Raw genomic sequence first — 22,903 nt, 5'->3', positions numbered from 1 at the left:
CAAGGAATTCTTTTCTATTTTTAATATATTTATTTTATTATTTTTTTTTAACATTTTTTTATTTTTTTTTATTTTTGGGACAGAGAGAGACAGAGCATGAATGGGGGAGGGGCAGAGAGAGAGGGAGACACAGAATCGGAAACAGGCTCCAGGCTCTGAGCCATCAGCCCAGAGCCCGACGCGGGGCTCGAACTCCCGGACCGCGAGATCGTGACCTGGCTGAAGTCGGACGCTTAACCGACTGCGCCACCCAGGCGCCCCAAATATATTTATTTTTTTAAGTAAGCTCCACGCATGCAGGGCTTGAACTCACCACCCTGTGATCAAGAGTTGCATGCTTCACAGACTGAGCCAGACAAGTGTCCCCAGATAACCAAGGGATTCTAAGCACCACAATGATTCTGTGCTTTCAGATTTTTTTATATATTGGTATAGAAGCAGTAATTACTTAAAAGTGACCCGTTGCAGAATTTACCTATTTTGTCTAGAATTACTGAAGAGCGATAATGTGTGCTATTAAAATGAAAAATGTCGAGGAGTGTGGCCCTCTTCTCTCTCCGCAATGGCGTGTGCTCATCCATTGATATCCGTGTACTCCAAAAAGGGGGAGTCATCTGGCAAAAATGTTACTCTGCCTGCTGTATTCAAGGCTCCCATTCAGCCAGATATCGTGAACTTTGTTCACACCAGCTTGTGCAAAAACAACAGCCATATGCTGTCAGTGAATAGCAGGTCATCAAACCAGTGCTGAGTCTTGGGGTACTGGCAGAGCCATGGCTCGAATTCCTAGAGTTCGAGGTGGTGGGACTCACCATTCTGGCCAGGGTGCTTTTGGAAATATGTGTCAGGGGGGCCGCATGTTCGCACCAACCAAAACCTAGAGCCATTGGCACCACAGAGTGAAGACAACACAGAAGCAATATGCCATCTGCTCTGCCCTGGCTGCCTCAGCCTTACCAGCACTGGTCATGTCTAAAGGTCATCGTATTGAGAAGGTTCTAGAACTTCCTTTGGTGGTTGAAGATAAAGTTGAAGGCTACAAGAAGACCAAGGAGCCATTTTGCTTCTTAAGAAACGTAAAGCCTGGAATGATATCAAAAAGGTCTATGCCTCTCAGTGAATGAAAGCTGGCAAGGGCAAAATGAGAAACCGTTGTTGTATCCAGCGTAGGGGACCCTGCATCATCTATAATGAGGACAATGGTATCATCAAGGCCTTCAGAAACATCCCCAGAATTACTTTGCTTAATGTAAGCAAACTGAACATTTGAAACTTAATCCTGGGGGGCATGTGGGACGTTTCTGCATCTGGACTGAAAGTTCTTTCCGCAAGTTGGATGGTTTCTATGGCACATGGCATAAGGCTGCCTTCCTCAAGAGTAACTACAACCTTCCCATGCGTAAGATGCTTAATACAGACCTTAGCAGAATCTTGAAGAGCCCTGAGATCCAGAGAACCCTCCGAGCACCACGCAAGAAGATGCATCGCAGAGTCTTCAAGAAGAATCCACTGAAAAACCTGAGAATCGTGTTGAAGGTGAACCCATATGCAAAGACCATGCACTGGAACACCATTCTTCACCAGGCCAAGAATTACAAACTCCAGATGGATAAGGCCGCAGCAGCCTTAGAAGCCAAATCTGAGGAGAAGGGTGTTCCAGGCAAAATTTGTATGGAACCACAAAAGACCCCGAATAGCCAAAGTAATATTGAAGAAGACCAAAGCGGGAGGCATCACAATCCCAGACTTTAGCCTCTATTACAAAGCTGTAATCATCAAGACAGCATGGTATTGGCACAAAAGCAGACACATAGACCAATGAAATAGAATAGAGACTCCAGATTGGACCCACAAAAGTATGGCCAACTAATCTTTGACAAAGCAGGAAAGAATATCCAATGGAAAAAAGACTGTCTCTTTAACAAATGGTGCAGGGAGAATTGGACAGCAACATACAGAAGAATGAAACTAGACCACTTTCTTACACCATTCACAAAAATAAACTCAAAATGGATAAAGGACCTGAATGTGAGACAGGAAACCATAAAAACCCTAGAGGAGAAATCAGGAAAAAACCTCTCTGACCTTAGCCGCAGCAATTTTTTACTTGACACATCTCTAAAGGCAAGGGAATTAAAAGCAAAAATGAACTATTGGGACCTCATGAAGATAAAAAACTTCTGCACTGCAAAGGAAACAATCAACAAAACGAAAAGGCAACCAACGGAATGGGAAAAGATATTCGCAAATGGCATATTGGACACACAAAGGGCTAGTATCCAAAATCTATAAAGAGCTCACAAACTCCACACCTGAAAAACAAATAATCCAGTGAAGAAATGGGCAGAAGACATGAATAGACACTTCTCTAAAGAAGACATCCAGATGGCCAACATGCACATGAAAAGATGCTCAACGTCACTCTTCATCAGGGAAATACAAATCAAAACCACACTGAGCTATCACCTCACGCCAGTCAGAGTGGCTGAAATGAACAAATCAGGAGACTATAGATACTGGTGAGGATGTGGAGAAATGGGAACACTCTTGCACTGTTGATGGGGATGCAAACTGGTGCAGCCGCTCTGGAAAACAGTTTGGAAGTTCCTCAAAAAATTAAAAATAGATCTACCCTATGACCCAGCAATAGCACTGTTAGGAATTTATCCAAGGGATACAGGAGTGCTGATGCATAGGGACACTTGAACCCCAATGTTTATAGCAGCACTTTCAACAATAGCCAAATTATGGAAAGAGCCTAAATGTCCATCAACTGACAAATGGATAAAGACATTTATCCTACTTGGCAATGAGAAAGAATGAAATATGGCCTTTTGTAGCAACGTGGATGGAACTGGAGAGTGTTATGCTAAGTGAAATAAGTCATACAGAGAAAGACAGATACCATATGTTTTCACTCTTATGTGGATCCTGAGAAACTTTACAGAAGACCATGGGGGAGGGTAAGGGGGGAAAAAAAAGGGAAGGAGGCAAATCATAAGAGACTCTTAAAAACTGAGAATAAACTGAGGGTTGATGGGGGGTGGGAGGGAGGGGAAAGTGGGTGATGGGCATTGAAGAGGGCACTTGTTGGGATGAGCACTGGGTGTTGTATGGAAACCAATTTGACAATAAATTTCATATTAAAAAAATAAACTTTTAAAAATAAATAAAAATAAAATTATTAAAAAAATAAAATGAAGAATGTGGAAAAGCATTTTGACGTCAGTATATCCTTTCTACTGATACACAGACTTATTTTGGCAAAAAGTTATTAAGCACTTTGTTTTCTATGTTTTTAACAGCATTTTTGAAGTGTGATTTACATACCATAAAGTATACTTATTGAAAATATACAAGGATGCCTGGGTGGTTCAATTGGTTAAGCATCTGACTTCGGCTCAGGTCATGATCTTGCAGTTTGAGTTCAAGCCCTGCATCAGGCTCTGGGCTGGTGGCTGGGAATCTGGAGCCTGCTTCTGATTCTGTGTCTCCCTATCTCTCTGCTCCTCCCCTTTTGACGCTCTGTCTCTCTCTCAAAAATAAACATTAAAAAATTTTTTAATAAAAAAAGACAATATACAATATAATAATTTTCAGCAAATTTACCAATTGTGTGAGTAGCACCACAACCTAGTTCTGAAACATTCTGTCACCTCAGTAAGATCCCTTGTGCCCATTTACAATTAGTTCCATTCCCACAATCTGTCCTCCCTTCCTCTGCCCCTCTGCCCCCACCCAAACCTCAGACAACTACTAATTTACTATTTTCTGAATGTTAACTAAATATTTCTGTACATTTACCTTTACTGGACATTTCATATCAATGGAATCATACAATATATGTTCTGTGACTGGCTTATTTCACTTAACATAATATTCTTTTTTTTCTAATGTTATTTTTGAGAGAGCGCAAGCTGGGGAGTGATAGAGGTGGACAGAGGATCTGAAGCAGGCTCTGTACTGACAGCAGCAAGCCCCGTGCAGGGCTGGAATTCATGAACCACAAGATCATGACCTGAGCCAAAGTTGGACACTCAACTGACTGAGCCACCCAGACACTCCACTTAGCATAATATTCTTGAGGCTCATCCATGTTGTAGCAAGCATCAGTATTTTATTCCTTTTTAAGTGCCAAATAATACTCTATTGCATATCACATTTTGTTCACTTATTCATTGGTTCATAGACATTTGGGTTATTTCCAACTATTATGAATAATGCTGCTATGAACATTTGTACACAAGTCTTTGTGTGACAATGTATTTTATTTCTCTCAGGGACCTAGGAGTGGAATTGCTGGATCATATTCTAAATTTATGTTTAATGTTTTAAGAAATTGCCAAAATTTTTCCAAAATGATTGCACCATTTTACATTCTCATTGTCTATATGAGAATCCTAGTTTCTCCACATCCTTGCCAGCATATGGTATTGTTATCTTTTTATTTTCCTAGTCATTCTAGTGAATTTGTGATGCTGTTTCTTAATGACTAATAATGCTAGACATTTTTCATATACATATTACCCATTTGTATGTCTTCTTTGGTTAAATATCCATGTCTTTGCCCATTCTTTATTGGGTTGTTCTTCTTGAGTTGTAAGAGAGTTTTTATATATTATCAGTACAAGTCCTTTATCAGATATATTACTGGGAGTGAAGGGTTTTGTCCTGTCCTTCAGATCAATTCAGCCAGCACCAAAGCTGATGGTTTCATTACTGTTGTGGCAACCCCACCAGAGGGGTAGGAGGAGTAGGGTGTAGGCCCAGGCAAGAGTGCCACAAACTCCCATTATTCTTTACTAAATTTCACCAGTTTTTCACAATAAGTGTCTCTCAATTTGTTTGTTTGCCTTTGGTCAGTTTCTAGATCCCTAAAATGACTGTTCTGGCAATTTTGTTTACCTTCGTATTGTTTTGTTTGGGAGATTATTTGCAGATAGATCCCTGTATTTTATCACTGGAAGTCAGCAGTGGGTCTTGACTTCATTTTATATAGAGAATTTAACTTTTTATGATAACCTTCATTTTTCCTGGTATAAATACATGTCTAGTGTATAAAATTTAGGAAATAGAAGTAAGTAAAAAAAAATAAGATTCTGTAACAGAAATAAACACGTACTATGTGTGCTTATGTCCTATAGGTTCATTTTTCTATGAACCTATAGTTATAAAAACAGATTAGACTTGACATTAGTTTCATAGAATTCTTTTTTCTCCCAAGTAACAATATACTGTGAATATCTAGAGGTCCCATTTGTCTAAGATAGGAGTCTTGCTCACTGTTACTTGCCACTCCCCTGTGTTTGGAGACCAGGCTAGAGGGAGGACAGGCTGGAAGGAGGTCCCAGTTTTTCTTCAACATTGCCAAATTGCCCTCCAGATATTTTAACCAGTTTATTATCCACTGCTTCTTACCAATATTTTCTCTTTTCAAAGAAATTTGCATTAGTAAAATGGATGACAAATAGCATCACATTGTTTTTGCCTATCTTTGATTGTTAGGATCTTCACCACCTCCTGAGAAAATCTGTTCTGTCTTTAGAAGGGACTATCATTTCTTCTTTTTGTCTTAAAACCTGTCTCCAGATAACTGGTTTAAGTTATCACTTTCTAGTTTTGTCCTCTGAACTACATGGCAGCTCTTTTAAAATCTAGAAATGTTTTGACCTCAAATTTTCCCATTTGAGGGTAATTATACCAGGTTCTTCATTCCTTCCTCATATAACATGGTTATATTTTTTAAATTATTAATTTTTAAATTTAAAATTTTTTTCTTTTTAAAAATTTATTTGCTTGTCACTTCATCAAAGTCTTCCCAGTCCTTTATTAATTGGTTAAAATTTGTCCTTGGATGGTTTTCTCAAGTAAGGTTCAAGTGTATAATATTTTCTTAGCCTTTGTATATTCAAACTATAGCTTTTGTAGTTGAAGGACAGCTGGTTATTAAATTTGGCGCATGTGGTCTTTCCTTAAATATTTTTTAGGTCTTATTCCACTGTCTTCTGATGTTAAATACGGCAGTCTGTTAGTTTGAGGCCACTCTTATTTTCTTTCCTTATTATGACATTTTTACTTGGCTGCCCAAAGGACTCTTTATTGTTATTCTAGTAATTTCCCTAGAATACATCTTCATGTGGAATGTTCTGGGTCTAAGGTGTGCCTTTTCAATTTGTGGATTCAAGGCTTCAATTGAAACAAAGTTTTTATCAATTACTACTTTTTTTAATGTTTATTTAATTTTGAGAGAGAAAGAGCACTAGCAGGCAAGGGGCAGAGAGAGAGAGACAGACAGGGAGAGAGGGAGGGAGACAGAATCCGAAGCAGGCTCTGCCCTATGTGGGGTTCAAACTCCTGAACTGTGAGAGCATGACCTGAACCAAAGTTGGGCACTTAACCAACTGAGCCACCCAGGCACCCCTCCAAATTATTTCTTTAAATATTCTCCATTATTTGGTTTTCTTCTTTGAAGACTCTAATAACACATATATTGGAGCTCATTAAACTGATTTTCTGTAGTTATCTTTTAAATCCTTGTCATTCATTTCTTAATGTTTCATTATATCTACTTTTCTCATTTATGTCCTCTATATCCCTTACTGGGCCATTAATGGTTTCTGTTCCCCTTTGTTGTGCTCTTTATAATTTAGTCTTCATTTCTGAAATATTTTTTCTTCCCTTTATGATTCTGCCAGTTTCCATATCACATTTCTCCTTGGACTGATTATCTCTTCCCTACATTTTTGCATTTCTGCTTTGTGGTATCTTTTCATTATTGTAATAAATTCATTAACTTTTATTTTAATTGTGGTAAAATGTCCATAACATAAAATTTACCATTTTAACCATTTTTTGATGTCAATTCAGTGGCAGTAGTACATTCATAATGTTGTGTAACAATCCTTAACTCTCCTTAACAACATATCCACTTTCAGAACTTTGCATAATCTCCAACATAAACTTGTTACCCATTAAATAATCGCCCATTCCCTCCCCCCTCAGCCCCTGGTAACCATTCTTCTACTTCCTATTTCTGTGAATCTGCCTATTCTAGGTATCTCATAAGTAAAAACATACTTTTTGTCCTTTTGTGTCTGTTTTATTTAACTTTGGTAATGTCTTCAGACTTCATCAGTGTTATAGCATGTGTCAGAATTTCATTCCTTTATAAAGCTGAGTAATATTCCATTGTGTGTATACATCCCACATTTTGTTTATTCATCTGTTGATGGACATTTGTATTATTTTTACTTTTTGGCTATTATTAGTGATGCTGCTGTGAACATAGGGGTACATGTATCTGAGTCGTTGCCTTTAAGGAATAGTCCCAGAAGTGAAATTGCTGAATCACATGGAAGTTTTATATTTAACTTTTTTGAGGAACCCACTGTTTTTCATAGTCCTATACAATTTTTACATTGCCAACAGTGATGAAAAAAGGTTCCAATTTTTCTACATCCTAGTCAGCACTTGTTCTGAGTTTTTTTTGTTTTTTTTTGTTTTGTTTGATTTTTATTTAAGAGCGAGATCCCACAATCCTAGGCTCATAACCTGAGCCTAAATCAAGAATACAACACTCAACCGATTGAGCCACTCAGGCACCCCTTTGGGTTTTTTTTTTGTTTTTGTTTTTGTTTTTTGTTTTTTAATAATAGCCATCTTAATGGATGTGAAGCAACATCTCACTGTGGGTTTGTTTTATTTTTGTTAAATTGCTGAATGATCCTGATATATTTTTTGAAGGATGTTTTTATTTTTTTTTAACATTGCATCTTTCTTTTTAAAGTTTTTATTTAAATTCTAGTTAACATACGGTGTAATATTAGTTTCAGGTGTACAATATAGTAATTCATCACTTCCATATACTACTTGGTGCTCCTCACAAGTGCACTCCTTAATCCCCATCACCTAGTTAACACCCCTCCACACCTCCCCTCTGGTAACCATCAGTTTGTTCTCTATAGTTAAGAGTCTGTTTCTTGGTTTTTCTCCCTCTCTTTTTTTCCCTTTGCTCATTTATTTTGTTTCTTAAATTTGACATACAAGTGTAATCATATGGTATGTCTTTCTGACTTATTAGCATTATACTCTCTAGCTCTATCCATGTTGTTGAAAATGGCAAGATTTCATTTTTTGATCACTGAGCAATATTCCATTGTTTATACATACCACATCGTTAGCCATTCATCTGTAGATGGACATTGGGCTCTTTCCATACTTTGGCTGTTGCCAAGAGTGCTGCTATAAACACAGGGGTGCATGTGCCCCTTTAAATCAGCATTTCTGCATCCTTTAGATAAATACCTAGTGGTGCAATTGCTGGGACATAGGGTAGATCTATTTTTTAATTTTTTGAGGAACCTCCATACTGATCTCCAGAGTGGCTGCACCAGATTGCATTCCCACCAGCAGAACATAAGGGTTGCCCTTTCTCCACATCCTTGCCAACATCTGTTGTCTCCTGAGTTGTTAATTTTACTGTTTACATTCTGAATAGTGTGAGGTGTTACATCATTGTGGTTTTGATATGTATTTCCCTGGTAATGAGTGATGTTGAGCATCTTTTCATGTGTTTATTAGCCATCTGAATGTCTTCTTTGGAAAAGTGTTCATGTCTTTTCCCATTTCTTCACTGGATTGTGTATTTTTTGGGTGTTGAGTTTGATACGTTCTTTGTAGATTTTGGATGCTAACACTTTATCCAATATGTTATTTGCAAATATCTTCTCCCCTTCAGTTGCCTTTTACTTTTGCTCATTGTTTCCTTCACTTTGCAGAAGGTTTTTATCTTGATGAGGTCCCATGTCAGGTAATAAGTTGCTACAGCCAAGGTCAAAGTGGTTGTTGCCTGTTTTCTCCTCTAGGATTTTGATGGCTTCCTGTCTTACATTTAGGTCTTTCATCCATTTTGACTTTATTTTTGTGTGTGGTGTAAGAAAGTGGGCCAGGTTTGTTCTTCTGCATGTTGTTTTCCAGTTCTCTCAGCACCATTTGCTGAGAAGACTTTTTTCCATTGGCTATTCTCTCCTGCTTTGTCGAAGATTAGTTGGCCATACATTTGTGGTTCCATATCTGGTTCCTCTATTCTGTTCCAATGATCTACATGTCTGTTTCTGTGCCAGTACCATATTGTCTTGATAATTACAGCTTTGTACTATAGCTTGACGTCCAGAATTGTGATGCCTCCAGCTTTGGTTTTCTTTTTCAACATTCCTTTGGCTATTCAGGGTCTTTTCTGGTTCCATACAACTTTTAGAATTATTTGTTCTGGCTCTGTGAAGAATGCTGCTGTTACTTGGAGGGATTGTATTGAATCTGTAGAGTGCTTTGGGTTAATACCGACATTTTAACAATACTTGTTCTTCCAATCCATGAGCATGGAATGTTTTTCCATTTTTTTGTGTCTTCTTCAATTTCTTTTCTAAACTTTCTATGACTTATTCCTAGGTATTTAGGGTTTTTGGTGCAATTGTAAATGGGATTGATTACTTAATTTCTCTTTCTGTTGCTTCATTATTGTATAGAAATGCCACAGATTTCTGTAAGTTGATTTTGTATCCTGCAACTTTGCTGAATTCATGTATCAGTTCTAGCTGGTGAGTTTTCCACATGAAGTATCATGTTGTCTGTGAAGAATGAAAGTTTGACTTCTTCCTTGTTGATGCCTTTTATTTCTTCTTGTTTGATTGCTGAGGTTAAGGCTTCCAATACTATGTTGAACAGTGGTGAGAGTGGACATCCCTGTCGTGTTCCTGACTTTTGGGGGAAAGTGCTCAGTTTTTCCCCATTGAGGATAATATTAGCTGTGGGTCTTTGATATATGGCCTTTATGATATTGAGGTTTGTCCCTTCTATCCCTACTTTCTTAAGGGTTTTTATCAAGACAAGATGTTGTATTTTGTCAAATGCTTTTTCTGCACTTATTGAGAGGATCATGTTTTTATTTTTTCTTTTAATAATGTGATGTATCACATTGATTTGTGGATATTGAACCAGCCCTGCAGCCCAGGGATAAATCCCATTTGATCGTGATGAATAATTCTTTTAATGTATGTTGGATTCGATTTGCTAATATCTTACTGAGAATTTTTTTATCCATGTTCATCAGGGAAACTGATCTGTAATTCTCCTTTTTAATTGGGTTTTGGTTTTGGAATCAAGGTAATGCTGGCCTCATAGAATGAGTTTGGAAGTTTTCCTTCCATTTCAAAAGAACAGCTTCAAAAGAATAGATATTAATTCTTTAAATGTTTGGTACAATTCCCCTGGGAAGCCTTCCAGCCCTGGACTCTTGTTTGTTGGGAGCAGAAGCTTTTTATTTTGATGAAGTCCTAATAGTTTATTTTTGCTTTTGTTTCCCTCATCTCAGTAGTCCTATTTGAAAGAAGTTGCTATGGCCAGAGGTTACTGCTTGTGATCAGTGTGGTTTTGATTGACATTTTCCTAATTATATTGAATATCTTTTCATGTGCTTATTGACCGTCTGTATATTGTCTTTAAGAAATATCTATACAGCTTTTTTCCCAATTTATGAAATGGATTGTTTGGTTTTTTGACTGCTGAGTGCTAGAAATAATTCACATAGTCTGGATATTAATTCCTTATCACATACAAGATTTGCAAGTATTTCTTCCTATTCTGTGGGTTGTCTTTTTAAGTCGTTAATTTTGATAAAATCAAATTTATATGTTATTATTGCTTGTCTTTTAGTGTCATTTCCTTATTCTATTTTGTTCTGTTTGTTAGGTTACAATTTCCATCTGCTTCTTGGCAAGGTTTTTCTGATGAGTTATTTTAGGAAAGTCATGCTTTTTTATACTTTTTTTCAAGTACTGTCTCTGTATAGTTGCTGGTAATGTTCCTTTTTTCTTACTCATATTTCAATGAGATGGATTTTTGTGATATCAGTAGCAAGAGGCTCCTGTGGGGTGTAGTGATCAGGGCTAAGGCAGCTTTTCAAGTTACACAGCCCTGGGACTCTTTCTATTGCTGCCAAAAGGACTGTTTTCTTAAACATGGCTTCTGTTTGCCCATCTCTCCTTTGCCTCTCATAAACCAACCTGCATTAGGAAGGCTCTGCTGTCTTTTCTTCATAAACTTGCTCTCCAAGGGAATGCATTCACTATAGATAGTGTATTTTTCTGTGCTTCTTGGTATCTGCCCCTTTGATGTCCTTGTAGCTACCGTAGCACTTTCTGCACCTTCTTTCCTCTTTAAGCAATTGAGTTCTATTCATCTCCCTCTTAAAGTGTACTATATGTTTAAAACAAAAACTGTAAGAGATTTTAAAGACCTTTCACTGCTGCATCCCCACTGGACCTCTCCAGCCTCCTCACAGTACTGGTGTGATGTCTGCAGTAAACTTCCTGCCCCACCTTCCCCTTCAGCAGCACTTACATACAAATTGAAGTTTACAGGTTTTCTGTCTTCTGTTACTTTTCTTCATCCTTTTCTTAGTCTGTGTGGTTTCAGAAGTGATAAAATTCACAAGATTTTTATTGGGTTTTTTTAAATCCTTTTTTGAACATTTCGGTAATGTAATATAGTATAATATAATCCTTAGATAATATAAGGACTTATCTTTTTAATCTTTTTTGCCTAAGTTGTAGGCTTTAGTTGAACTTATTTGTGAGACACAAGATGATACAAGATACTTTTAAGTAGGTTTATTTTCATAATCAGTTAAAAAAAACTTTTCTGGATTAAGCCTTACCTTTCTATAAATGTTAAATATTTTTGAGTCTTAATTTCTCCCATGAGAGACCTCCTTTGACATGAAGATTTTCTTTTTTAAGTGAGGTATAGTTGATATAGGACACTTTAGTTTCAGGTATACAATGGAATGATTCAATATTTACGTAACTTTCCAGGTGACTGCTACACTAAGTCTAGTTTGCATCTGTCATCATACATAGTTATAAAATTTTTCTTTTGTGGTGAGAACTTCTAAGATAAACTCTCTTAGCAACTTTCAAATGTGCAGTACAGCATTATTAATTGCAGCCACCGTGGTGTACTTCACATCCCCATGACTTAATTATTTTTATAGCTGGATTTGTACCGTTTGATCTCCCTTCACATCTAGCAACCGCCAATCTGTTCTCTGTATTTATGAGCTCATGAGTTGTTGGTTAAGGTTCCATATAAAAGTGAGATCATGCGGTATTTGTCTTTCTCTGTCTGGTTTATTTTATTTACTGTAATGTTCTCAAGGTCCATAAGTATTGTCAAAGATGGAAAGATCTCGTTCATCCCTAAGGCTAAATAATATTCCATGTGTGTGTGTACCACCTTTTTTATCCGTTCATTCTTTGATGGACACTTAGATTGTTTCCATGACTTGGCTATTGCAAATAATGCTTCAATGAACATGGAGGTGCACATATCTTATTGAATTAGTGTTTTTGTCTTCTTCAGATAAATACCCAGAAGTAGAATTGCAGGTTCACATGGTAGTTCTTTTTTAAATTTTCTGAGGAACTTCCATACTGTTTTCCATAGTGGCTGCACCTATTTAAATTCCTACTAGGAGCAAACAAGGGTTACTTCTTCACCACACTTTTGCTAGCACTTGTTATCTCATTTTATAGCCATTCTAACATATCTCTTAAAATAGCCATTCTAACAGATGTGATGTGATATCTCAATGTGGTTTTGATTTGTATTTCTCTGATTAGTGAGGTTGAGCATCTTTTCATGTACCTGTTGGCCATCCATTTGTCATCTTTGGAAAAATGTCGATTCAGATCTTCTGCCCATTTTTTTAATCAGATTTTTTGTTTTGCTCTTCAGTTGTGTGAATTCTTTATACATATTAACCTATTTTCAGATATGATTTGCAAATATTTTCTCTCATTAGGTTGTCTTTTTATTTTGTTAATGGTTTTCTTTGCTGTGTAGAAACTTTTTAATTTGATGTAGTCCCACTTATTTTTGCTTTTCAAATCCAAAGAAATTAAAGCTAAGAGTGATTTCAAGGAACTTACTGCCTGTGTTTTCTTCTAGGAGTTTTATGGTTTCAGGTGTTATGTTCAAGTCTTTGCTCCATTTTGAGTTAATTTTTGTGTATTATATAAAATAGTAGTATAGTTTTATTCTTTTGTATGTGGCTGTCCAGTTTTTCCAATATCACTTATTGAAGAGACTGTCCTTTTTCCATTGTACATTTTTGACTCCTTTGTTGTAAATTAATTCACCAAATATGTGTGGATTTATTTCTGGAGTCTGTATTCTGTTAGATCTATATGTTTTTACTGCCCATACCACATTATTTTGATTACTATAACTTTATAATGCAGTTTGAAATTAAGAAGTGTGCTGCCCCCAGTTCTGTTCTTCCTCAAGATTGCTTTGGCTATTTGGGTCTTCTGTGGTTGCATACAAATTTTAGAATTATTCTATTTCTGTGGAAAATGCTATTGGAATTTCGATAGAGATTGTGTTGAATCTGTAGATTGCTTTAGGTAGTATGGACATTTTAACAATATTCTTCCAATCCATAAGCACAGATTATCTTTCTATTCATTTGTGCTATCTTTATGCTTTCTAAAAATAGAATGTTTCATGTACTTTGTTGGATTCATTATCCATGGATTCTAGCTTAAGAATCCTTGTTTAGATCTACAGAGAATGTAGATACTGCTAGATGCTACAACATGTTGTGTAATAAGATACCCCAAAAGTGCTTTGACTTTTAAAATTAATGACCTAGATTTGGAAAAATTGATTTACAGAATGTTGCTTATTTCCTTGACTTAACAATACGTTGAATAAATGTTGAAATTCTGATAGCATTATTTGAGATGGGATTCCCCCCTCCCCGTATCATGAAAATAAATAAATAAATTCATAGATAGGTATTCTGAGTGGACTCCATAATGTCATCAGAATGCAAGTCTCTCTTTTTTTCTATTTTACCATCCTTAGAGTTTAGCTTCTACTTTCTGGGTGGCTACATAGTCACAAGATGGATACCAGGCACTATATCTGTCATCTAAGCAGAGAACAAGGGATATGGGGATCAGCATGAGCTGTCCTTCCTTTTAAGAAGTTTTTTCTGGTGGTCCTAACAACTTCCTTTTATATCTCATTGGTTAAACTTACATATATGACTATCCATATCTATAAGAATAATGCTGCAAGGTGGTATATTTTAACTGGGTGCGTTGTTCCCCACCCTATCAAACAAAATTAGAGTTCTATGAATGGGGAAGAGGAGAAAAATTACCTATTAGTAAGCAACTACAAACTCTGCCGTAATGTCTTCTCAAAGAATTGGTTACCCAACGAAATTTTTTTTAATGTTTTTATTTATTTTTGAGACAGAGACAGAGCACGAGCCAGGGGAGGGGCAGAGAGAGAGGGAGACATAGAATCTGAAGTAGGCTCCAGGCTCTGAGTTGTCAGCACAGAGCCCGATGCGGGGCTCGAACTCACAGGGTATGAGATCATGACCTGAGCTAAAGTCAGACGCTTAACCAACTGAGCCACCCAGGCGCCCCTACCCAAAGAAATTCTTAACATTTTTCATCATTGACTCTTTTCTGGTTGTGTGATAGGTACTTTAACATTTGTTACCTTATTAAACTCTCCTAACACTTTAGGAGGTGTTACTGCATTTAATAGATGAGGACCCAATCTTGGTTTAGGTGGAAAAATTTTAAAACATGAAGACCCAGTGTTGGTGTAGATGAAAAATTTTATATAGTCAATAGGCTGAATGTGATGATTTGGCTGCAGTACTGTCCTCCCAGTGACCCCTAAGTTGACTCTGCTGTTATGGCTGGACAGAGACCATGGGTCATCCTTCTTATTGTTGCCTTTGCCCCTCTCCAAAGCTGCACATTTGACCAGAGGCTGGCATTCCTGTTGAGAAACATAAGTCAGTGGCAAAACAAGTTTTCAAACCTAGGTACCCTAATTTCAGATGGAGTGCTTTCTCAGTGATCCAACCCTATCCAAATTGTTTGTCTATGTCTCTATATAAGTATAATCTCACAATGTTGTTAATTTTTTAATTGGAATTTGAAGAGATATGTTCCTTTCTCTCCTAATTGTGCTGTCGAAATGGTGTTTCTCCTTGTTAGTAGGCAGTCTCTTTGAGATGTCCCTATTTTTCCCACTTTTTATTTTAAAGTATTCATAAAAGTTGAAAGGATAGTAAATGAACATTTCATATATTGTATACTTAAATTGAAAAATTAACATTCTACTCTATTTGTGTCCATTCTATGTCTTTGTGTGTATATACATAGCATATATACATATATACATAGATATACATGTATGCATGCACTTCGTATTCAATTTTAAAGTATTTGAAGACCTGATACTATACCCCAACTTCAGCATGCACCTCATAAGAATAAGGAACACACTACAGGTGAAATAAATTAGATCTTACACAATGTTATGCTACTTAAAAACACTTCTAAAAATTCCATCTAGTATACAACACATGGTTAGATTTCCCCAATTGTCTCAAAGAAATGAGGGTTTTGTTTGTTTTTTTTTAAACCAAGAACCAATTAAGATTCATATATTACATTTGAAGTTTGTGTATTTTAGTTCCTTTTAACTCTAGAATCTGTCTTTCCCCCATGTCATTGATATTTTGAAGAGTCCAGTTGTCTGTTAGAATGTTCCTCATTCTGGATTTGTGTGCATTGTTTTCTCATGGTCTCTTTCACTTATTCTTTTGGCTCTTGTATTTCCTGTAAACTGTAAGTTAGATTTAGAAGCTAGATTTTCATCAGTTTAAACATTTTTGGCAAGATTACTTTATAAATGATATATTCTGCACTGCATTACATTAAATCAAGAGCATGTAATGTCATGTCTTAGGATAAATGATGATAAATTTGATTTTTTGAGTTAAGGTGAATATACTCAGGTATCAAGTGTAAGGGACTTTTTTTCTCTAGCAAATACTATGTCATCTTTGATGCTGTGAAGATCCTGTTATCCAACAGCTTTTCACTTGACATTTTAGTGTCCATTGATAATCCTCAATAGGGTCATTTGTTAAATGAGTTAGGGAAGTTGGTGATTTTATGATTCTGTTACTGTTACTCTTCCTACATTTGGATGCAGCATTTTCTGCATGGAGCACCTATACTTAAAAAAAAAAAAAAAAACTCTTTCCTCCTAAATCTCATTTTTTATTTCCACAGTATATTATTAGCACTTATAGTTGTTAGTCCTGGGGTTCCACCTGTTTCAGATTTGGCCCATAGAAGCCTGTTTAATCTAGCCCACAGGTCTTTTTGATACATCCCATTCATCCTTGACCATTTTTTTGCTTTCTGGAACAAGAGATTTCAGGTTTATCTTGTGCTTTCCTTGCACTCCTTTTATTTGGTGGTGGAGTGGCTTTCTACTGTCCACATACATGGTTAGATTTATTAGTCCTAGCCCCAGAGAGTTTTAAGCCCACAGTTCTGAATTTAACCAGCGATGTAATCTGACTGTTCTTCAAAGTACCTTAAAATCCTGGTACTTAAGTTCTTGGAGGATTGCCTTAAAGAATTACAAGCCATTGACTTCAGTAGTCTCAAATTGATTTTTATATTAAGCTCTGCCAACAAAGAGCTTCATGTAGTGTTGTCCCTTTGGGGCTCATATAGAACCACTGATGTTAGGGGCGCCTGGGTGGCGCAGTCGGTTAAGCGTCCGACTTCAGCCAGGTCACGATCTCGCGGTCCGTGAGTTCGAGCCCCGCGTCGGGCTCTGGGCTGATGGCTCAGAGCCTGGAGCCTGTTTCTGATTCTGTGTCCCCCTCTCTCTCTGCCCCTCGCCCGTTCGTGCTCTGTCTCTCTCTGTCCCAAAAATAAATAAACGTTGAAAAAAAAAAATTTAAAAAAAAAAAAAAAAAAAAAAAAAGAACCACTGATGTTAAAGGTTCTGGAAATAAACTACCGTGTCATAGTTAAGAGCTCAAACGCTAGAGCCAGAGGACCTGGGGGTTACATTCTCTAACACTTACTAGTTCTGTAAACTTACACAAGTTCCTTTTTCTTTGTGCCTTAATTGACTTGTCCCAATGGGGATAGTAAACATGCCTACTGATACAGTCAAGATTTAGAGATGTTAATTTTAAAGTACGACAGAGCTGCCATAAAATCAGCACCCAATAAATGTTAGCTATTATAAAACTCAAGGCTTCTGAAACTCAGTGCATTTATGGGATTGATGAAACTATTCTTTTTTCAGGCCTAATAGAAATATTGATGTTGTTTTTGAGTATCTCTGACTTTATTTTAGGGTGACCAAGAAACTTGTAAATAATCCTATGTTCCTATTTCACAGGAAGAAGAATTTTCTCATTTCTAACAAGGGCAGTGGACTGTCCAGCATGTGCTTTTTGTTCTCACTACTTCCTGTGTGGAGGCAGAATTAAGCATCTGTCCTCAGGACTCGGATTGCCTTAGCGTGACTCTTGGCTACACCACATCCTTGATGTGACCTAGAGCACACTACTTAGATCTTCTGTGCCTCTGAAATGGGGAACACAGAAGGCTCTTCTTTTCTGGTGTTTCTTTACTAGGGTTTAATGAATGAAGCTCTCTGAAGTATCTGAAGCCATAACTGATACAGTCCAAAAACTCACTCCATATAAATTAGCCATCATTCTCCTTCTGATTTTCTCTTTTCTAAAATCCTGGTTTTCTATATGCTCCAATTATTCTTTTATTTTTTTTTTCCAAAATACTTTTATCAGTTGGAGGGGTGTGTGTGTGTGTGTGTGTGAGTGAGTGTGAGCGCGCACGCACACACATGCACATGCGTGAACAGAAATGGATTCTGGCTACCTTAAGCACAAAGAAACTTTACTAGAAAGTCACCACATGGAGGGAACAGCTGAAACAGAGTGTCAGAGCAGTTCAAGGACCACAGCAGCTCCAACAATGCAGGTGGCAAGAGTTAATCTCATGGTTAATTAACATCTTGTGAGAGCACTGCAGCTGGAACCAATTAGCTCCAGCCTTTTTCTGTGCTTGTGACAGTCCACTCAGGCCTCAGTGTCCTGCAAGAGAAAAAAGTCTAATTGACCTGGTAGGGAGCCTGAGTCCAGTTCTTGCTAAAGAACAGGGTAAGGTGTTCCTTTTCGGTGGCAGTCCCTACAGAGTTACTCATAAGGCTGTAGTCATTCCCCAAAAGACAGGATATGTTACTACAGAAAAAGGGGGAAGTGGAGACTAGGTGACCCCAAACTAACAAATATTGCTATAGTCACAGCATGTTCATTTTGTTGGCTATCTAAATTACTTTTTAGTAAAAAGAAAAAAAGGGGGGGGGGATAAAAACTAGATCACCAACTCTTAATTATAAAAAATGCATATTGGTATAAAATTGAAGAGAAATGGGCTCTAGTTTCAGCCCTTCTCCATGGAGTGCACCACGGGTTTTTGGGTTCTGGTTTCTTTATTCCTAAGGTGATGGTATATGTACTAAATGACCCGTAAGGAGTATTCCAGCAGTAAAATCTCAAAGTTCCCTGTCCTTTTAAATGTAGGAATGTATTTACTTTTACATATGTACATAAACACACCCCATGTGGTCCGGTTTCCAGACTCAAGTGATGAATAGGAATATACACAAACCAAAGTTTAAACAGTTAAGTTTGACTCAATTAGTAATTACAGTTTTTAGCTTGTATTAAATCAAGAAAGATGTGCATTTCAAAAGCTGAAATTCCATAGATATTGACATTTATAAAGAGATAATGATATATTATTGTCTAGGAGTAAAAAATAATTTCAGTTTAAATAGAATTAATCATAAATGACTTTATTTCTACAGTTATTTTATTTTTCCATGACTAAGGGACTACTGAATATTTCTTACTTACCAGAAGGGGTAATTATATTTGTTACAAGCTGTTGTATATTTTTTAACACTTTAGGTATAAACTACTGAAGTAGTATAGTAGTTTCAGCCTAAACTATTTATTGCTTCCTACTAGCTGTTTTCTTCACCAACTAGGCTAGATGAGCAAGACTTTATAGTATGTATTTTTGATCGCTGAGGAATTGATTCTGATGACTTAGGAAATGCAGCTGCTTTGTTTCATTGTGGGTTTGTTTTTAAACTATTTTTTAAACTTTAACCTGAATTATATTATCAAATAAAAACAAGAATCAGAGGTTCCTTTATTATGATTACATATAACTTTCTATGTGGTATGGCTCTATATTGAGTTAACAGGTAGCTTCGTTTGAAGTCACTTCACAGTCTGTGAGGTCAGTTGCCTGTCTCTTACTTGAAAACTCTCTCATCTATAATGCCAAGATTGCTTATCTACACTATTAACAGGAAACCCAACATACGGTCTGTAGTTCCAACTAAAGGACAGAATGAAGAGCAGGGGTTGTTAGCAGAAAGAGCACTAATCCAAGGTGTTAAACATAGACAGGATTTCTAAGGAAGTCTTGACTGTCTAATAAAAACTTAAGGAATTCTTATACATAAATAAACTTAAAATAATTTTGTATATATACAAAATTATTTTAAGTTTATTTATCTTGAGGGTGTGTGTGAGCTGGGGAGGAGTGGAGGGAAAGGGAGAGAGAGAATCCCAAGCAGGCTCCATGCTGTCAGTGCAGAGCCCAACATGAGGCTCGAACTCATGAACCGTGACATCATGACCTGAGCTGAAATCAAGAGTTGGATGCTTAATCGACTGAGCCACCCAGGTGCCTCTATACAAAATTATTTTATCTTTATCATTCAAAAGTCATTCTTACATATTTTAGGAGATGAGAAATATAGAGAGAATGATTAGATCATCAGACTACCAACCAAGCATGAGCTGACCATGATGCCTTCTTAAACAGCAAACTTTAGACACACATTGAGTATAGAAATAATCGAGTGTATCTCCATTTTTTAAAAGAAGAAATCATAATAATGTCCTGGAAGAAGAATGATGATGATGATGGTGGTTGTGATGATTTATAATAATCCCTAGTTAATGAGTGTTCCACATACTCTTCTCATTCCTTTATGTATATGAATTCATTTAAGTGTCCTATATTCCTATGAGATAGGAACTCTTTGTGTCACCATTTCATAGATCAGGAGATAGGCACACATAAGTTGAGTGGCTTGTCTAAGGTTCACAGCTAATTAGAGAAGAATGGGACTTGAAATAAGAAGCCTGGTTCACAGTTCATGCTTTAAAACACTAAGCTGTGTTATGCTAAGTGAAATAAGTCATACAGAGAAAGACAGATACCATATGTTTTCACTCTTAGGTGGATCCTGAGAAACTTAACAGAAGACCATGGGGGAGGGGAAGAAAAAAAAAAAAGGGAGAGAGCCAAACCATAAGAGACTCTTAAAAAACTGAGAATAAACTGAGGGTTGACGGGGGGGGGGGGGGGGGGGGGGGGGCGGGTGGGAGAGAGGGGAAAGTGGGTGATGGGCATTGAAGAGGGCACCTGTTGGGATGAGCACTGGGTGTTGTTGGAAACCAATTTGAAAATAAATTTCATATTAAAAAAATAAAATAAACACTAAGCTATATTGTCTCTGTAAGAAGACAAAACAAAAGTAAGATAAAATGTGTACGATTTAACCTTATATTGTCAGCTATTTTTAATGCTACATATTGAGAGTATTTTCAAAGTTTTCATTAAATACTGGTTACTTTTTTGGCTTCTTGCTCACCAGCTATACCTGGATGACTGAAATTTCTCCTATGTTCAGTTGAAGGAGATTGATAGGTTTTTAAACCCACACACACAAAAAATTACTAGCTGTTACAAATTTAGCTTAATTAATAAATTCATAATTTCCTTGGTAACAGAGATTATAATAATTGCCCATACTACTACTCTATAGTAGCTAGCTATCTATATTAATAGATACTAAGTCTCTATTGTAACTTTACATATGCAGAATTTTCACTAGAAAAAATCTGGCTTTCAAATATGAACGTTTATAGCAGCACTGTCAGCAATAGCCAAATTACAGAAAGATCCCAGATATCTATCGGCTGACGAATGGATACAAAAGATGTGGTATAAATACACAGTGGAATACTACTTGGCAATCGAATAGAATGAAATCTTGCCATCTGCAACAATGTGGATGGAACTGGAGTGTGTTCTGCTAAGTGAAATAAGTCAGAGAAAGACAAACATCCTATGATTTCATTCATATATAGAATTTAAGAAATAGACGAACATAGGGGAAGGGAAGGGAAAATAAGATGAAAACAGAGAGAGAGAGGCAATCCATAAGAGACTTTTTAATAATTTTTTTAATGTTTATTTTTGAGTGAGAGAATCCAAAGCAGGCTACAGGCTCTGAGCTGTCAGCACAGACCTGATGTGGTTCTTGAACTCATGAACCCGAGATCATGACCTGAGCCAAAGTCAGACACTTAACCAACGGAGCCACCCAGCTGCCCCCATAAGAGACTCCTAAATACAGAGAACAAACTGAGGATTGCTGAAGAAGTGTTGGGTGGGGGATGGCCTACGTGGGGGATGGACATTAAGGAGGGCACTTGTTGGTATGAGCACTGGGTATCATATGCAGGTGATGAATCACTGGGTTCTACTCCTGAAACCAATACTACCCTGTAAAATAACTAACTTGGATTTAAATAAATACTTTTTAAAAAAAAGATGCATATATCTCCATGGAAGTTGGTTTGATTCTGTAGGTTATAGATTCAAATTGAGGATACAGGGACCCTACTCAAAATCAAGATTGTAGAATTAACTTTGTGTCATTATTTGGGTCATACAGTATATAGGATTTATCATAGTATGTTACTGTAATTTCATACGAACTACACTAGGACATTAATATAAATCTACTGTAAGGAGAGGAACATGGTCTTAGAGGAGGATGACACTCTCTTACCACCTGTGACTTGTGCCAGATTACTTAACTCTGATCTTTGTTTCCTCAATTCTAAACTAGAGGTAAGGTTTCTTCTTTGAGATACTAATGAGCTTGCACTTACAATATTTACACTTTGGTTGGTTGCCACATTCATTCTCAAAGAGTGAAAGTTTCCCCCAATCTGAAAATCGTTTGCATTGTTCCAGATTTTCAGTGTTTAGACTCATAGATACTTAACATTTATATAGTACATATGCTTTAAAAAGAAAATCCCTCGGTTATAAAAGACAAATTTTAATATGGTTTAATATAACATTCCCTTGTAGTACAAATTTCTATTAAAAGGAAGAAACAAATTTATATGGATTTTTCATTGTGGTGATAACTTGAATTAAACATAAGCTGCATTTTTTTACTTATGTATAGTCTTGTTGAAAATGTTTGTGACTCCCTGAAATGTTGCTGTTTCATAGATAGAATATTTTGAACTTCAATGAGAATTGGACTGATTTTATGTGTCAAAAAATGCTGATTAGGTATATTCACAGAATAATTAAATCAGAGGAATGTTCACTCTACCTAAACGTTTTTTCCTAAGGCTCCAAATTAAAGTTACCTTAAAATGGCATCTAGATACGTTTTAATCTTTAGAAATCTTATTCTGGGATCTGCATGGAGTTTCAGTAATCTCATAAATGTTTTATTTTCCTGTTGGCCAGGTACTTCTGAGTCCCACCCCTTGGTTACTGTAATAATCTGTCTTAGATACTGCGGTGTATTGCTCCCTACCTTAGCTACAGTTAAGTTGTGGCTTTAGAGTTCTCGTTATTTTTCATTCCTTTTAACCTTTCTATCAGTATGTGCCATTCATAACACAGAGCAACATGTGAGAGATGTTAGTAGTTCTGATTGGAGTCGAAGTAACAATAAGGAAAGACCCCTACTATAGGTCTCCAGACACTTCTGTTTCAATTCAGGTGTTTCCCCTGTCACCATGCAACCTCCTGTGGTAAATATGACTGACTGCTCTTTTTTCTTACGGTCT

The 22,903-nt window shown here is 36.7% G+C and overlaps 1 protein-coding gene and 1 pseudogene across 1 annotated transcript in view; both read left to right on the top strand.

The window, feature by feature from the left end:
* The window catches only part of FAM13A (family with sequence similarity 13 member A), a 333,262-nt gene that overhangs the window by 9,075 nt on the left and 301,284 nt on the right, over nt 1–22,903 (top strand). The gene's annotated exons all lie outside the window — the stretch shown is intronic.
* Nucleotides 557–22,807, top strand: LOC124520395 (60S ribosomal protein L4-like; annotated as a pseudogene).

Source organism: Lynx rufus, unplaced genomic scaffold (genome assembly GCF_022079265.1).
Source record: "Lynx rufus isolate CCGP_SWC_20201006 ecotype Redwood Valley unplaced genomic scaffold, mLynRuf1.p SCAF_3, whole genome shotgun sequence".
NCBI classification, from domain to species: Eukaryota; Metazoa; Chordata; class Mammalia; order Carnivora; family Felidae; genus Lynx; species Lynx rufus.
The sequence above is the reverse complement of the archived record's forward strand: the minus strand, read 5'-3'. Positions and strand labels throughout refer to the sequence as shown.